The 15,920-nt window shown below is 43.6% G+C and overlaps 1 protein-coding gene across 1 annotated transcript in view; it reads right to left on the bottom strand.

The window, feature by feature from the left end:
* The window catches only part of LOC126101201 (somatomedin-B and thrombospondin type-1 domain-containing protein-like), a 370,695-nt gene that overhangs the window by 97,771 nt on the left and 257,004 nt on the right, over window positions 1–15,920 (bottom strand). The window lies entirely within an intron of this gene.

Genomic DNA, 15,920 nt, shown 5'->3' with positions numbered 1-15,920 from the left:
TTAGCCGCTATGCGGTGGAATTAACTATATTGGTTGACTACAGTTCAAGTGCACCAGTGGAATTTTCCTGCCTTGTGGCCGTTAGTGTTTTGGTTACCTGCCCTGGCCACTAACATAATTTCAGGCAGCGTCCTTTCCTCACCTGTTGTCGCTGTCCAACATGGTGTGTAGTTTTGACAGCTTAATACATATTTCATTGTGGATAATCACGTTCGTAACTTTGTGTGTTTGAGTTCTCATGTACTGATTGGTGGCAAGCAAGTCGTTTTGTCGGTCGGTCCGTGGCTGTCCCCTTGTTGGGTTCCGATGGATCAAGAGTAGTAGGGCTTACCACCTGTCTCACCTAAGCGAACGAGGCCAGACCAACCTCCCTGGAGGCTTCTGAGTGCCGTTTTCTATATTGTCCTTCTCACTGGTGTTTAATTGTCTGTTTATGATCTATCATACCCAATGATTTAAAATATTTTTGCTTTTACTGGATTTTATGTATTTTTGAATTTTGGATAATCAGTTGTGGGCCTTTAGCCACTTAAATCCTTATTCTAAAAATAAAAACATTGCGGCCTTCTGCCTTTGAAAGGTTATGGTAATTTACTTTAAAATCTTGAAAATTTTATTGTGGGCCTTCAGCCGTTTGTATTGCAGCCCGCATCTCGTGGTCGTGCGGTAGCGTTCTCGCTTCCCACGCCCGGGTTCCCGGGTTCGATTCCCGGCGGGGTCAGGGATTTTCTCTGCCTCGTGATGGCTGGGTGTTGTGTGATGCCCTTAGGTTAGTTAGGTTTAAGTAGTTCTAAGTTATAGGGGACTTATGACCGCAGCAGTTGAGTCCCATAGTGCTCAGAGCCATTTGAACCATTTGTATTGCATCTTGTTTATGTTTGTCTATTCACCCTTGCCTTGAGGCTCTCAGCCTCGCAGCCTCGTTATATAAATTATTTTATTTGCAATTTTAACTGCATGTTTGTACCACTTGAGATTTGTCTCGTTGCTTTAAGATTTCTTGTTTGGAGGCCTTCAGCTGTGAAATAATCGCCTTTTTGAAACTCGTAGTTCTAAAGGTTAAATTACCATAAATTACAATTCTGAGTGAACCTCACCGACACCTCATTTGGCCCTCTCCACAATCCTAATCACCTGTTCTGCCCTGCGGGTTTAGCGGGCGTTTCACAATCAATCTCAAAGCGTTACGTACAAATCATTCCTGCCACCGTCCATCGCAACTTCTCTCCTTCCCCGTTTATCTTCGTGCTGACTCCCACAGTAGGCGACGACACCCGTGTCTCTTTCGTGCATACTAGATGAAACTGTGACGAACTCCACTGCTACTCTTTGGCTCTTCCAATGGATGTTTCTTTCGATTACTTTTGGTGTTCGTTCCACTTTCAGTCGCTCCGTACCCTTACTCTCGAATGTATAATGAATGTAACAGAGTCTATTACTTGTTTGGCAATCGTGTGATGATAAAAAGACGAGTGTTCTCACATCCGTGCACGTTGAAGATCAACTGGCAATCCCTTTATCTGGACTCGGATCTTCAGCCGGTCTTCCTCCATTTCGCTATAATTTTCGAGCGTTGCGTCGTCTCTGACATACAGGATCTTTTAACTTGTACGTTTAGGATTAAGAAGGATTTCACATAAAGAAGCCTCGTCTTCAAACTATCGAGTCTAAAGTTGTAAGCGGAAATGAGAAAGTTACAAACTCACACGAGGTCTGCAGACGATGACGAAAATCTAGGTAGACAAATTTTTTGTGTTTGTGCCATTGATGAGCAAAATTGGCACATGGTGCTATATTAACAGCTGTTAAAAGCGGCGTCGCCCAGTATATAAGCAGAGATACCCACACAGCCCGCTACTACCTCTACGAAATCTACAGTTCTGTCTGAACAGTGCCACACATGGCGAGAACTCTTCCCGGATTCACCTTCAGTCCCGACACATGTCTCATATTCATGGCTGTACGCACAGACCTGAGTGCGACCAGACCAGGCTAACGAGCTGAGCTCCAAACATAGTCTCTGTTTATCTGCGTTCCATAGAATGTCTACATCTGTACTCTGCAGGTGGAAAGCTTTTCCGGTAGTGATGTCCCATTCCCCTGCTTCCTTCTGCGTGAACTAAAATTTGTCTGATTTTTCGCTTCGTGTTCATTTCAAGAAACGTTTGCGCTAGGAAGTAACACGTTACCCGACCCTTCTAGGAACGACTTTTTCCGAATTTTAACGCTAAGCCCGTCTTGCCACTGGAGTTTGCTGTGAGAATATCCGTATCTCTCTGAACTTACTAAACGATCCCGGGTCGAAAGGCGATGATTTCTCTGTATCTACTTCGTCTCTTCTATTAATCCAAAATGGTACGAGTCGAAAACTTCCAATAATACCAGGGTGAGTCAAATGAAAATCTTAAATATTTTTTAAAATATTATTTATTGCGCAGAAGTAGTACATAGCTGTATCACTTTTCAACATAATCTCCCCCACGCTCAATGCAAGTCCTCCAGCGCTTACAAAGTGCATAAATTCCTTTAGAAAAAAAATCTTTTGGTACTCCGCGTAACCACGCATGCACCGCGTGGTGTACCTCTTCATCAGAACGGAACTTCTTTCCTCCCATTGCGTCTTTGAGTGGTCCAGACATATGGAAATCAGTTGGTGCAAGGTCTGGTGAGTATGGTGGATGAGGAAGACACTCAAAATGCAGGTCTGTGATTGTTGCAACTGTTGTACGGGCATTGCGGGCCCTTGCATTGTCATGCTGCAAAAGGACACCTGCTGACAGCAATCCTCGTCGCTTTGATTTGATTGAACGCCGCAGATGATTTTTAGGAGATCTGTGTGTGATGCACTGGTGGAAGTGGTCCCTCTAGGCACTTAATGCTAAAAAATGACGCCTTTTTCGTCCCAAAAGAGAGTCAGCACAGCCTTCCCTGCTGATGGTTCTGTTCGAAACTAATTTGGTTTTGGTGATGAGGAATGGCGCCATTCCTTGCTGGCTCTCTTCGTTTCCGGTTGGTGGAAGTGAACCTAGGTTTCGTCCCCAGTAACGATTCTTGCAAGGAAGCCATCACATTCTGGTTCAAAGCGCCGAAGAAGTTCTTCACAAGCATCAACACGTCGTTCTCTCATTTCAGGAGTCAGCTGCTGTGGCACCCATCTTGCAGACACTTTGTGCAACTGGAGCACATCATGCTCAATGTGGTGTGCTGACCCATGACTAATCTGTAAAAATGCTTCAGTGCCACTCAGTGTCACTCCGCGGTTTTCCTTCACTATGGCTTCAACTGCTGTTGCAATGTTCTGTGGATTCACAACTCGTTGTGCCCGACCTGGACGAGGAGCATCTTCCACGGAAGTCACACTATTTGCGAACTTCCTACTCCATTCGTAGACTTGCTGGTGACAAACATGCATCACCGAACCTTCATTCGTCGATGAATTTCAATAGGCTTCACACCTTCACTACACAAAAACCGAATAACAGAACTCTGCTCTTCCCTGGTGCAAGGCGCAAGTGGGGCGGCCATCTACACTCCTGGAAATGGAAAAAAGAACACATTGACACCGGTGTGTCAGACCCACCATACTTGCTCCGGACACTGCGAGAGGGCTGTACAAGCAATGATCACACGAACGGCACAGTGGACACACCAGGAACCGCGGTGTTGGCCGTCGAATGGCGCTAGCTGCGCAGCATTTGTGCACCGCCGCCGTCAGTGTCAGCCAGTTTGCCGTGGCATACGGAGCTCCATCGCAGTCTTTAACACTGGTAGCATGCCGCGACAGCGTGGACGTGAACCGTATGTGCAGTTGACGGACTTTGAGCGAGGGCGTATAGTGGGCATGCGGGAGGCCGGGTGGACGTACCGCCGAATTGCTCAACACGTGGGGCGTGAGGTCTCCACAGTACATCGATGTTGTCGCCAGTGGTCGGCGGAAGGTGCACGTGCCCGTCGACATGGGACCGGACCGCAGCGACGCACGGATGCACGCCAAGACCGTAGGATCCTACGCAGTGCCGTAGGGGACCGCACCGCCACTTCCCAGCAAATTAGGGACACTGTTGCTCCTGGGGTATCGGCGAGGACCATTCGCAACCGTCTCCATGAAGCTGGGCTACGGTCCTGCACACCATTAGGCCGTCTTCCGCTCACGCCCCAACATCGTGCAGCCCGCCTCCAGTGGTGTCGCGACAGGCGTGAATGGAGGGACGAATGGAGACGTGTCGTCTTCAGCGATGAGAGTCGCTTCTGCCTTGGTGCCAATGATGGTCGTATGCGTGTTTGGCGCCGTGCAGGTGAGCGCCACAATCAGGACTGCATACGACCGAGGCACACAGGGCCAACACCCGGCATCATGGTGTGGGGAGCGATCTCCTACACTGGCCGTACACCACTGGTGATCGTCAAGGGGACACTGAATAGTGCACGGTACATCCAAACCGTCATCGAACCCATCGTTCTACCATTCCTAGACCGGCAAGGGAACTTGCTGTTCCAACAGGACAATGCACGTCCGCATGTATCCCGTGCCACCCAACGTGCTCTAGAAGGTGTAAGTCAACTACCCTGGGCAGCAAGATCTCCGGATCTGTCCCCCATTGAGCATGTTTGGGACTGGATGAAGCGTCGTCTCACGCGGTCTGCACGTCCAGCACGAACGCTGGTCTAACTGAGGCGCCAGGTGGAAATGGCATGGCAAGCCGTTCCACAGGACTACATCCAGCATCTCTACGATCGTCACCATGGGAGAACAGCAGCCTGCATTGCTGCGAAAGGTGGATATACACTGTACTAGTGCCGACATTGTGCATGCTCTGTTGCCTGTGTCTATGTGCCTGTGGTTCTGTCAGTGTGATCATGTGATGTATCTGACCCCAGGAATGTGTCAATAAAGTTTCCCCTTCCTGGGACAATGAATTCACGGTGTTCTTATTTCAATTTCCAGGAGTGTATATACTGATGCTGCGACGGTATGTGTGCATCTGCACTATGCTGACACCTACAGGCCATTCTACATGCTGTTTGTAGCACGCTTACCAACTTACAGGACTACGGCGCGAAATTTCGATTTTCTATCACAAATTTAAAGTTTTCATTTGACTCACCCTCGTATTTAATATGCAAATTGAAAACAGAGAAGGTAGAAAGGAAAGAAAAAGGATTACGGATGTCAGCTGCATCGGGACGTTATGCCGAATCAGCGGAGACGAGTGGAAATGTGTGGTGGACGGGAATTTGAGCCCAGGATGTTTTGCTTTGACTACTGCGTCACCCAGAACACAGTGTTTGTCGCAACAGCACGGACCATCTCGTCACGCCTCACGGCCGCCCCACATTCCCACGGAGCACCACCAGACCGCAATCTCTGTCCATTTACTTCATACTAGCTGCTTTTCAGATTCCCCCAGGAGGTCAGTGGATAGGTGAAGTTAGGTGGCAGCGAGGTTCGGTCAAGTGGCGTGCCGAGAGATACCGCGCAGTTGCGATAAACACTGTATTCCTAGGGGCGCAGTGGTAACACAGCTGACCAGTAAGCAGGAGATCCCTGTCGGGCAAACGTTTTCACTGGTCGCCGCTGATTCTGTGTCACAGTTCGATGCAGCTGACATCACTTGTCCCTTTTGTTTCCTTTCTCCGTCCTCCACTTTCAGTTTAGGGTAAAGTGTATCACAGCTGCAGTTGCATTCATAGAACAGCATTTAACAACTGGTCTGACGAGTGCTTGGTAAGACACTTCTTTCGCGATTTGTTTAACATTTATTTACAAAATCTCAGCCTGCTGTCTTTCTCTCCTGCAACAAATTTTATTTGGTCGATCCGGACGGTTACTCCCGTGTGTTTTACGGTAGCTACAATTTCCAGTGATTTATGACTACTAACGTAATTAGTCCCTTCGCATTTTTATGTGCAACACTTTACATTAATTTACTTCTAGGGTCAACCGCCTGTCCCTGCAGCAAGAGGCGATCCTCTGCAGGTCTTCCTGAGGCATTACAAACTCTCTGTTGACAACCACAACTTCATCGTGTGCAAAAAGTCACATCTAACTTCCTGGCATATTAAAACTGTGTGCCGGACCGAGACTCGAACTCGTGACCTTTTACTGTCATGGGCAAATGCTCTACCCACTAAGCAACCCGTCCTTACAGCTTTTCTCCGCCAGGAACTCGTCTCTAACTTCACAGAAGTTCTCCTGCGATCCTTGCCTGAGTTCATTCTGGAAGCCACAAGTAACTTACGATGCCATACACTATGTCGTCTATAAAGGTTGTTCCAAAGTCTTTGCAACAAAAGTGCGCAGGTGACATCACGTCATGGCAAACAACATTTGTTAGAAACGAAATGTTCGCTGTCTCCATTTGGCGACGTTAGGCTTCGTTCACTATGAGGCGGCCCTGGGCGACGAGATTTCACTGAACAAGTGAGGTCTGGTAACCTGTTGTGCTGTATGCTACCTACCTCAGTAAACTGACAGAGTGATTTTCAACAAGCAAACCTCAAGAATGAGTGTCTCCAAGCGGGGAAAGATATTTTTAGAAGCAAAACAGGCGTTTTAATTTTGACGGGCTTACCCTTTACCATACGGTGCAGTGCACAATACCTATGTACCGCTAACTCTCAGAGGCATAATCAGTGAGATAGGATGCCTTGCGTTGCTGGGAAGCTTCAACGAATGTTTTGTCTGTGATATAAGCTGTTCCCCATGACGTGATCCAACACCGCTAGGAGTATGATGCAACGACTTTCAAACACCCTATTATAAGCTGTAACATTCCCTTGCGGTAGCCTTCACTTCCTAAAAACAACGTGTGAAGTTCTGTCAGCAACGAAAACGCGAACGCAATCACAAATCTCATGCGATATCCTGTAAGCTCGTCTGACGGCCGCAAGTATTACACCACACGAACAATGATTCGTAGGTTTAGCTGTTCCACTGACAGTTATCCCACAAGAAGCCGTATTTCGTAATTTTCAACTCAGTCCACTATCGACCAGGGTTCCATCCCAAACACGTACATTTTCCTTTCCGCATCATTCCTGAATGGTGTAAATAATCACGGGAACACACAGTATACTGCATAAGATATGACAGAGTTCCAAATTCTTCACGACAAGCCTAGGTTGCCACAGAGCTTGCAGTTGGTTTACGCAACGGGCCTTGAGTGACATGATGGAGCGCCACGACCTAGACGGGACACACTTTGCCAAGTGTGAGAGGCACATATATTTACATGTAGTCATCGTTAGGTTTCATCCGAATGTTTTTCGTGATGTAAATTTCATCCTTCAAGTGACATTCAAATTACTCATTTTTACCATTGACAAAGCAACACTATTTTTTCAGTATAAGCGTTGTCAAGAAGAAATATTTTTCCCTCTTACATATTATCTCCCTTCATTAGCACCACAAAAATTGCACAGTTTTTCCAGTCACTATTCCACCCTTACACAGGCAGTCAAGGAACTCTTTTGTGACCCAGAAAACATGGCCCACAATCGTTCAACGTGAATGGGTACGTTCATTTCGGCGACGTTTCGTTACTTGATTAAACTGAAGTCCGATGATCCCCTCACAGCAACAAATCAGTATACAAAATAAATTGGCTTCTTCTTGAAGCTGTCTATTCACTAGCGACAACTGTCTTTATAGGGTTTTTTTTTTTTTTGACGACACTCTCGTTTTGTTCATATAGGCTAAATATTGCTTTTGGGTAATACAGTGAAGACAGTAACCAATCATTAATTATTGCCGGTTACGTTTCTGTTTTGTCAAAATGGCATCGTGTGCATAACCCAGTGACTTATCAGTATACTTGTTTCTCATTTGTTCTTGTTGTTTTCAGTCCTAAGACTTGTTTGATGCAACTCTCCACAGCCGTTTACCCTGTGCAGGACCTTTCGTCTCTCCACATCTATTGACACTGCAGCCTCTTGAGCCTACCTACCTTAGTCATTCCTTGGTCTCTATCTACTATTCTTAACTCCATCTTTTCTCTCCGTCACCAAATTATACCGAGATGCCCTTCGATGTATCTTATCAATCTAATCTTATTTTATTGAAGTTGTGTTACGAATCTGTCGCCCCTCCCCCAAAATTTGATTCACTTTATCCCCATCTACCCGTCTAATCTCTATTCTTCTCTACAAACCCATTCTAAAAGGTTCCATTCTGTTCTTGTCCAAGCTACTTGTCGTTCACGTACCGTAAAATGCTGCACTCTAGATGAATACGTAGAGAAAGCAATTTGTAATTTTTAATTGACATCTGGCGTTAAGAAATTTGTCTCTCTCAGAAATGGTCTTCTTGATACTGCCAGTATTCATTTCATATCCTTTTTACTGTACTCCATTTTCCTAACAAATTACCTCAGCATCATCTTATACAATTCGACTTTATTGCATTACGTGTATTTTACTTTTATTTATGTTCATCTCACAATCTTTTTCAGGTCCATTCGGTTCAATTGCTCTTTCAAACCTGACACGTTTACAATGTGGTCGGCAAAGCTCGAACCATTGATTTCTTCTCCCTGAACATTCACTCTCTTTCCAAAGCTCTTCGAGCTCAATGTACGAATTAAATAACATCGGATGTGTGCTTCAACCATATCTTACTCCCTTCCTCAACCACTGCTTCTGTTTCAAGTCCTAGCACTCATATAACTGCCGTATAATTTATGCACAAGTTGTAGATAACATTTCGTCCCAGTATTTTTCATTTATAAGTTTGTACTTTTTATTTTTACTTTTTTGCGATTTTGAAATACGCTGCAGCGGTTGGAATGCCATGTTTGTGTGGTGCAGAGAACAGCAGTGAGGCAAATGATTATACAGAGAAAATTCGATGGCGCTGTACATTACACGTTAGGTATGGATTCGAACCAATACACCAAGTTTTGCAAAAATAGACATAATGTCTTATGGGATAACAGTAATCAGTGATTTTATAATGTTACTTAAAATCCGTCTTGATTGCAAATTTTTTATTCATATGACCGGATTCCCCCCATGAACCATGGACCTTGCCGTTGGTGGGGAGGCTTGCGTGCCTCAGCGATACAGATAGCCGTACCGTAGGTACAACCACAACGGAGGGGTATCTGTTGAGAGGCCAGACAAACATGTGGTTCCTGAAGAGGGGCAGCAGCCTTTTCAGTAGTTGCAGGGGCAACAGTCTGGATGATTGACTGATCTGGCCTTGTAACAATAACCAAAACGGCCTTGCTGTGCTGGTACTGCGAACGGCTGAAAGCAAGGGGAAACTACGGCCGTAATTTTTCCCGAGGGCATGCAGCTTTACTGTATGATTAAATGATGATGGCATCTTCTTGGGTAAAATATTCCGGAGGTAAAATAGTCCCCCATTCGGATCTTCGGGCGGGGACTACTCAAGAGGATGTCGTTATCAGGAGAAAGAAAACTGGCGTTCTACGGATCGGAGCGTGGAATGTCAGATCCCTTAATCGGGCAGATAGGTTAGAAAATTTAAAAAGGGAAATGGATAGGTTAAAGTTAGATATAGTGGGAATTAGTGAAGTTCGGTGGCAGGAGGAACAAGACTTCTGGTCAGGTGACTACAGGGTTATAAACACAAAGTCACATAGGGGTAATGCAGGAGTAGGTTTAATAATGAATAGGAAAATAGGAATGCGGGTAAGCTACTACAAACAGCATAGTGAACGCATTATTGTGGCCAAGATAGATACGAAGCCCACACCTACTACAGTAGTACAAGTTTATATGCCAACTAGCTCTGCAGATGACGAAGAAATTGAAGAAATGTATGATGAAATAAAAGAAATTATTCAGATAGTGAATGGAGACGAAAATTTAATAGTCATGGGTGACTGGAATTCGAGTGTAGGAAAAGGGAGAGAAGGAAACGTAGTAGGTGAATATGGATTGGGGCTAAGAAATGAAAGAGGAAGCCGCCTGGTAGAATTTTGCACAGAGCACAACTTAATCATAGCTAACACTTGGTTTAAGAATCATGATAGAAGGTTGTATACATGGAAGAACCCTGGAGATACTAAAAGGTATCGGATAGATTATATAATGGTAAGACAGAGATTTAGGAACCAGGTTTTAAATTGTAAGACATTTCCAGGGGCAGATGTGGACTCTGACCACAATCTATTGGTTATGACCTTATAGATTAAAACTGAAGAAACTGCAAAAAGGTGGAAATTTAAGGAGATGGGACCTGGATAAATTGAAAGAACCAGAGGTTGTACAGAGTTTCAGGGAGAGCATAAGGGAACAATTGACAGGAATGGGGGAAAGAAATACAGTAGAAGAAGAATGGGTAGCTTTGAGGGATGAAGTAGTGAAGGCAGCAGAGGATCAAGTAGGTAAAAAGATGAGGGCTAGTAGAAATCCTTGGGTAACAGAAGAAATATTGAATTTAATTGATGAAAGGAGAAAATATAAAAATGCAGTAAATGAAGCAGGCAAAAAGGAATACAAACGTCTCAAAAATGAGATCGACAGGAAGTGCAGAATGGCTAAGCAGGGATGGCTAGAGGACAAATGTAAGGATGTAGAGGCTTATCTCACTAGGGGTAAGATAGATACTGCCTACAGGAAAATTAAAGAGACCTTTCGAGATAAGAGAACCACTTGTATGAACATCAAGAGCTCAGATGGAAACCCAGTTCTAAGCAAAGAAGGGAAAGCAGAAAGGTGGAAGCAGTATATAGAGAGTCTATACAAGGGCGATGTACTTGAGGACAATATTATGGAAATGGAAGAGGATGTAGATGAAGATGAAATGGGAGATACGATACTGCGTGAAGAGTTTGACAGAGCACTGAAAGACCTGAGTCGAAACAAGGCCCCCGGAGTAGACAACATTCCAGTAGAACTACTGACGGCCTTGGGAGAGCCAGTCCTGACAAAACTCTACCATCTGGTGAGCAAGATGTATGAAACAGGCGAAATACCCTCAGACTTCAAGAAGAATATAATCATTCCAATCCCAAAGAAAGCAGGTGTTGACAGATGTGAAAATTACCGAACAATCAGTTTAATAAGCCACAGCTGCAAAATACTAACACGAATTCTTTACAGACGAATGGAAAAACTAGTAGAAGCCGACCTCGGGGAAGATCAGTTTGGATTCCGTAGAAATACTGGAACACGTGAGGCAATACTGACCTTACGACTTATCTTAGAAGAAAGATTAAGGAAAGGCAAACCTACGTTTCTAGCATTTGTAGACTTAGAGAAAGCTTTTGACAATGTTGACTGGAATACTCTCTTTCAAATTCTAAAGGTGGCAGGGGTAAAATACAGAGAGCGAAAGGCTATTTACAATTTGTACAGAAACCAGATGGCAGTTATAAGAGTCGAGGGGCATGAGAGGGAAGCAGCGGTTGGGAAGGGAGTGAGACAGGGTTGCAACCTCTCCCCAATGTTATTCAATCTGTATATTGAGCAAGCAGTAAAGGAAACAAAAGAAAAATTTGGAGTAGGTATTAAAATCCATGGAGAAGAAATAAAAACTTTGAGATTCGCCGATGACATTGTAATTCTGTCAGAGACAGCAAAGGACTTGGAAGAGCAGTTGAACGGAATGGATGGTGTCTTGAAGGGAGGATATAAGATGAACATCAACAAAAGCAAAACGAGGATAATGGAATGTAGTCGAATTAAGTCGGGTGATGCTGAGGGTATTAGATTAGGAAATGAGACACTTAAAGTAGTAAAGGAATTTTGCTATTTGGGGAGCAAAATAACTGATGATGGTCGAAGTAGAGAGGACATAAAATGTAGACTGGCAATGGCAAGGAAAGCGTTTCTGAAGAAGAGAAATTTGTTAACATCGAGTATAGATTTAAGTGTCAGGAAGTCATTTCTGAAAGTGTTTGTATGGAGTGTAGCCATGTATGGAAGTGAAACATGGACGGTAAATAGTTTGGACAAGAAGAGAATAGAAGCTTTTGAAATGTGGTGCTACAAAAGAATGCTGAAGATTAGATGGGTAGATCACATAACTAATGAGGAAGTATTGAATAGGATTGGGGAGAAGAGAAGTTTGTGGCGCAACTTGACCAGAAGAAGGGATCGGTTGGTAGGACATGTTCTGAGGCATCAAGGGATCACCAATTTAGTATTGGAAGGCAGTGTGGAGGGTAAAAATCGTAGGGGGAGACCAAGAGATGAATACACTAAGCAGATTCAGAAGGATGTAGGTTGCAGTAGGTACTGGGAGATGAAGAAGCTTGCACAGGATAGAGTAGCATGGAGAGCTGCATCAAACCAGTCTCAGGACTGAAGACAACAACAACAACAACATGACCGGATTCGGTTCATTCAGAACCATCTCCAGATCTGATATTTCAGTCAAAATCCAGCATGTGAAAGTTGCTGTAACTGAAATATCAGATCTGAAGATGATTCTGAATGAACCGAAACCGGTTATATAATAAAAAATTTGCAATCAAGAAGGATTTTAAGTAACATTATAACACCAAGTTTTGTTTGACTTTTAATACATAGGACAATCTGGGTTTCTCCATAAACAAGTGAGTGCATGCCGTGCTTCATCACGCAAACACGACACTGTTGCAGTAATTTTCATAGCCGCAACCAATGTAAGAAACAAATAATGAAATACGTAAGTGTCTAAACCACTGCAGACGGCTAGCGCACCCGTGTCAAAATAAAATCATCATTGCCTGGTGACTGGTCACTGTCTTCAATACATTACCCATTCCAGCAATAAATAATATTATCCATTCTTCTCTGATGCGTTTTCGGCGTTGTGAGTTGCACACACTTTCTATTGACAATTGTGCAATATTATATTTTTAGCTTCAGAGTATTTTCATTCGTGGCTGCAGTTTTGGGAAATGCTTCACGTCAGTCATCTAAAACAAAAGTGTGGTCGTTGTTTGCATCCTATCACCTATTCGTAAACTGTTGAAATTAAAGAAGCAAGCTCTTTATAATGTCGTAACTAGTTATGAATGAATTTAAGCTGAGAGTAAATTATATGGAACAAGTAGTTTTAAGGTGGCACAGTATTCCTACGTGTCGATTTTAAGGCAATACAAGCAACATGAAAACATTAACAAACACTGACGACAATTTTTCACGTTATCCACGTGTTTAAAAGAGTTTCACATTATTTTTCTTCTCTCATCTCTGTGTGTGTATTTTTTTTTCTCCTTGCCGTTGAAAGTAGCCTTTGCCATGTCAAAGTTTTACAAATAAACGTATGATTTCTTAAGTTCAGTTTGTCAGATAGTTCTACTCCGAGTGCAAGCGAATGTCCACTACCTGTCGGTGTGATGGACACAGGAGAGGTCAACGTGCGGGATAATACAATGTCTGATAAATATTGCAGCAAAGATTCAGTCAGGGATATTGGGTGCTTGGGACTTCTGAAAGCTGCACGTGAGACACGGAGTAATTAAAAGATCTCATTCATCATTTACCGTGGAAAAAATTATTTTCTGTAATTTGTCTAGAGCCAGGCCCTCAAGCGTTTTTGGGTCTCCCCCCCTCCAACGCCTCCACCTCAAGGAATCGATGTGACGAACATGGAGATGAGGCGTGAGGCTCACAGAGAATTTCATGAGAGACGGGATAGAAGCTCTGTTTGGGGAAGGAAATCAGCCCTTTCAAAGGAACCATCCTGGTATTCGTCTTATGACATTTAGGCAAATCGCAGAAGACACGGTTGGCCAGAAATGGCTATGAACGAGCTTTCTCGACGTTCCGAATCGCGTGGGATTGATATATTCCCTTAGACAGCATCCGCATTGGAGTTTTCCCCGAAACAGAGGATTCTGCGGCATTCGAGAAGCCTTTCCCAGCGCAAAGTGTTCCACATGACGTCAAAGAGACCTTCGTAGTTGTCGTTCGCCAAATTCAGATGACTCTGCCAGGTTGAAACAAAAGCTTTAAGGTGGTTACTAGCCGTAAAGGGGACGAAATCGATGAGAATGGCCGTGGGCGAGAAACAGGCCAATTATTCTGCAGCCACGGTTCATTGGCTGAGAGGCCTAAATGTTTAACTAGTTCGGCGAGTTTCCCGGAACTTCTGCGGTGACTGCACCAGGACTGTTATCGGCAGTTCCGGCTTGTCTACTTCTGTAACAGCGGCGAAAGCTTTTAGCACGAACTCTTCGCTCTAGTAACAGCCGATCTGCAATTGCGGCTGATAAATTCGAGGATCCATTGATGTGAAAAAATTCTTTGTTGGTTTTCGGTGGCAGCTACTTAGATCTTGAAAGAGGTCTACTGATGTGCAAGTAAACTATCTTTTCCGTAGAAGCTAAAGTGTTTGATTTTGATATAACCTTCTGGCCATCAAATCTTCCAGCTAATAATCGGAGACGACTACTTTTTTGATGTTATGGAGTATGTTACAAAGATCCAGCGGAGGTTAATTGGAGTTTAATCACTTTGTACGATTACAGAAAAGCGGAATATACTAGTGTACATTAGAGAAAACTACCAAATTCTTAAAAACTATTTTGATAAACTCCTCAACCGCGAGAACCCTACAGAAATATTATACTACACGAAAACAGTACCAAACCCAGATTCGAAAGACCTACAATAACAAAGGTAAAGAAGATTAAGAAACAGCTAAAAACAACAGAGCCCCAGGAGAAGACGGCGTTATATCCGACATCTGGAAATTCAAAGGCCAAACCATGACACAGAAAATTCATAAAATTCTCTCAGGAATGTGGAGTACAAGGAAATTCCACAGAAATGGAAATGTGAGTTGATTCACCAGCTCCACAAAAAAGGGCGACAAGACACACACTAGTAACTACAGGGTTATCTCACTATTACCAGTCACCTATAAAAATTCTCCAAAAAGCATTACTCAGCAGACTAGAACCACAAGCTGATACAAAGATGGGTGAATACCAAGCAGGTTTCATAAAAGATAGGTGGTGTACTGGAGAGATTTGGAACGTGCGAAAGCTCCTGAAAGCCAGACGAACAACACTGTAGTCACTTTAAGAAGGCCTACAACTCCATAGACAAGCAGACTGTCTTTGAATCACTAGAAGAATATGGAATCGACAGGAAACATAGGACAATCGCACAACAGACGCTCCCAGACACGACATCTTCCCATGAATATGCTGTGTCTTTTTTTGACTTCCTCTGCCCAATGTTTTCCAGTGATTTTTTAAACTCTCTCAGAAAATTAGTGATTTGCGACCATGAGTCCACAGGCTTTTCGTTTTCTAACGTATCTTCTGTAACATTCATTTCTTCTAACTCCTGCTCAACCTCTTCTAACCAACTGATATTTACCTTTTTTAAACTTAATGTGTTAAGTAGCTTTTTATTAATTTTATGTGGTTCATTCTGCAGAGAATTATTTTCCTTCTTCGTCTTTTCGTTGGGCCTACTTACTACTATGTGACTCATTTGTAATCAGTTACATCATCTGACAACTTCAACAGAAATGATAAAAACACAACCTATTATACAGGATGTCATGGGTGTAAGTGCAGATATCAGCGTGCTTGTTGTCTTTTCCCTGTATCAAACAGTCTTCCCACAAACACGTCACGTAATTTACGATTTGACGTTTTCTAAACGACTGTAACTGCATCATTAACAAGGAAAAATCCCCCCCCCCCCTCAGATTTAGGGTTAAGAGGGCCAAGTGGACAGTGTGTCAAAAACTAAACACAGATCAAATACGAAAACAGGAAAAAATTGTACCGAACTGTGAAAAAAAAACAGAAACAATGAACGACCCAAGGACAAGATGAGCAATATAGAGCAACCAAAAACAGCAACGGCATCGTAGCAAAGTGGTCCCGATGTTGGGTTGTCAAGCGGACGAGCTGTGTTCAACCCTCCATTGCGCCAATTTTTTTGTTTTTTTGTGTCGTTTTTCTTTTTCGCTGTATTCAAATTTGTGTCTGTGCCGTGGT

This window comes from Schistocerca cancellata, chromosome 9 (genome assembly GCF_023864275.1).
Source record: "Schistocerca cancellata isolate TAMUIC-IGC-003103 chromosome 9, iqSchCanc2.1, whole genome shotgun sequence".
Lineage (NCBI taxonomy): Eukaryota > Metazoa > Arthropoda > Insecta > Orthoptera > Acrididae > Schistocerca > Schistocerca cancellata.
This window is presented reverse-complemented; position numbering and strand designations above follow the sequence as displayed.